The sequence below is a fragment of the Silene latifolia genome, unplaced genomic scaffold (genome assembly GCF_048544455.1).
Source record: "Silene latifolia isolate original U9 population unplaced genomic scaffold, ASM4854445v1 scaffold_128, whole genome shotgun sequence".
Lineage (NCBI taxonomy): Eukaryota > Viridiplantae > Streptophyta > Magnoliopsida > Caryophyllales > Caryophyllaceae > Silene > Silene latifolia.
The window spans coordinates 346948-350570 of NW_027413131.1; positions in this window are offsets into that span (position 1 = coordinate 346948).

The following is a 3623-nucleotide window of genomic DNA, read 5'->3' on the forward strand; positions in this document are numbered from 1 at the left end:
TGACTAATGAACAAGGACAAATGGTTCACACAACGAATCACAAGGACTAATTAACAAGGACAAATGCTTTACACAACGAATCAAAGGGACTAATGAACAAGGACAAATAATACACACAACGAGTCATAATGAATAATGAACAAGGACAAATGATTCACACAACGAGTCACAATGACTAATGAACTAGAACAAATGATTCACACAAGGAGTCACAATGACTAATGAACAAGGACAAATGATACACACAACGAGTCACAATGACTAATGAACTAGAACAAATGATTCACATAAGGAGTCACAATGACTAATGAACAAGGACAAATGGTTCACACAACGAGTCACAAGGACTAATGAACAAGGACAAATGATTCACACAACGAGTGACAAGGACTAATGAAAAAGAACAAATGGTTTACACAACGAGTCACAAGGACTAATGAACAAGGACAATTGGTTCACAACGAGTCACAAGGACGAATGAACAAGGACAAATGGTTCACACAAGGACTAATTAACAAGGACAAATGATTTACACAACGAGTCAAAGGAACTAATGGACAAGGACAAATGATTCACACAACGAGTCATAATGAATAATGAACTAAATCAAATGATTCACACAATGAGTCACATTGACTAATGAACTAGAACAAATGATTTACATAACAAATCACAATGACTAATGAACAAGGACAAATGGTACACGAGTCACAAGGATTAATTAACTAGGACAAATGTTTTACACAACGAGTCAAAGGGACTAATGAACAAGGACAAATAATTCACACAACGAGTCATAATGAATAATGAACTAGGAAAAATGGAACACACAACGAGTCACAAGTAATAATTAACAAGGACAAATGATTCACACAACGAGTCACAATGACTAATGAACTAGAACAAATGATTCATACAAGGTGTTTCAATGACTAATGAACAAGGACAAATGGTTCACACAACGATTCACAAGGAATAATTAACAAGGACAAATGATTCACACAACGAGTCACAATGACTAATGAACTAGAACAAATGATTTACAGAACGAGTCACAATGACAAATGAACAAGGACAAATGGTTCACAACGAGTCACTAGGACAAATGAACAAGGACAAATGGTTCACACAAGGACTAATTAACAAGGATAAATTATTTACACAACGAGTCAAATGAACTAATGGACAAGGACAAATGATTCACACAACGAGTCATAATGAATAATGAACTAAATCAAATGATTTACACAACGAGTCACAATGACTAATGAACTAGAACAAATGATTTACATAACGAATCACAATGACTAATGAACAAGGACAAATGGTACACGAGTCACAAGGATTAATTAACTAGGACAAATGTTTTACACAACGAGTCAAAGGGACTAATGAACAAGGACAAATAATTCACACAACGAGTCATAATGAATAATGAACTAGGACAAATGGTTCACACAACGAGTCACAAGGAATAATTAACAAGGACAAATGATTAACACAACGAGTCACAATGACTAATGAACTAGAACAAATGATTCATACAAGGAGTTTCAATGACTAATGAACAAGGACAAATGGTTCACACAATGAATCACAAGGACTAATTAACAAGGACAAATGCTTTACACAACGAGTCAAAGGGACTAATGAACAAGGACAAATAATTCACACAACGAGTCATAATGAATAATGAACTAGGACAAAGGGTTCACACAACGAGTCATAAGGAATAATTAAAAAGGACAAATGATTCACACAACGAGTCACAATGACTAATAAACTAGAACAATTGATTCATACAAGGAGTTTCAATGACTAATGAACAAGGACAAATGGTTCACACAACGAATCACAAGGACTAATTAACAAGGACAAATGCTTTACACAACGAATCAAAGGGACTAATGAACAAGGACAAATAATTCACACAACGAGTCATAATGAATAATGAACTAGGACAAATGGTTCACACAACGAGTCATAAGGAATAATTAACAAGGACAAATGATTCACACAACGAGTCACAATGACTAATGAACTAGAACAAATGATTCATACATGTAGTTTCAATGACTAATGAACAAGGACAAATGGTTCACACAACGAATCACAAGGACTAATGAACAAGGACAAATGATTCACACAACGAGTCACAAGGACTAATGAAAAAAAAACAAATGGTTCACACAATGAGTCACAAGGACTAATGAACAAGAACAAATGGTTCACACAACGAGTCATAAGGACTAATGATCTATAACAAATGATTTACACAACAAGTCACAATGACTAATGAACAAGGACAAATGGTTCACAATGAGTCACAAGGACGAATGAACAAGGACAAATGGTTCACACAAGGAGTCAAAAGGACTAATTAACAAGGATAAATGATTTACACAACGAGTCAAAGGGACTAATGGACAAGGACAAATGGTTCACACAACGAGTCATAATTAATAATGAACTAAAACAAATGATTCACACAACGAGTCACAATGACTAATGAACTAGAACAATTGATTCATACAAGGAGTTTCAATGACTAATGAACAAGGACAAATGGTTCACACAACGAATCACAAGGACTAATTAACAAGGACAAATGCTTTACACAACGAATCAAAGGGACTAATGAACAAGGACAAATAATTCACACAACGAGTCATAATGAATAATGAACTAGGACAAATGGTTCACACAACGAGTCATAAGGAATAATTAACAAGGACAAATGATTCACACAACGAGTCAAAGGGACTAATGAACAAGGACAAATAATTCACATAACGAGTCACAATGACTAATGAACTAGATAAAATGATTTACACAACGAGTCAAAGGAACTAATGGACAAGGACAAATGATTCACACAACGAGTCATAATGAATAACGAACTAAATCAAATGATTCACACAACGAGTCACAATGACTAATGAACTAGAACAAATGATTTACATAACGAATCACAATGACTAATGAACAAGGACAAATGGTACACGAGTCACAAGGATTAATTAACTAGGACAAATGTTTTACACAACGAGTCAAAGGGACTAATGAACAAGGACGAATAATTCACACAACGAGTCATAATGAATAATGAACTAGGACAAACGGTTCACACAACGAGTCACAAGGAATAATTAACAAGGACAAATGATTCACACAACGAGTCACAATGAATAATGAACTAGAACAAATGATTCATACAAGGAGTTACAATGACTAATGAACAAGGACAAATGGTTCACACAACGAATCACAAGGATTAATTAACAAGGACAAATGCTTTACACAACGAGTCAAAGGGACTAATGAACAAGGACAAATAATTCACACAACGAGTCATAATGAATAATGAACTAGGACAAAGGGTTCACACAACGAGTCATAAGGAATAATTAACAAGGACAAATGATTCACACAAGGAGTCACAATGACTAATGAACTAGAAAAATTGATTCATACAAGGAGTTTCAATGACTAATGAACAAGGACAAATGGTTCACACAACGAATCACAAGGACTAATGAACAAGGACAAATGATTCACACAACGAGTCACAAGGACTAATGAAAAAGAACAAATGGTTCACACAATGAGTCACAAGGACTAAT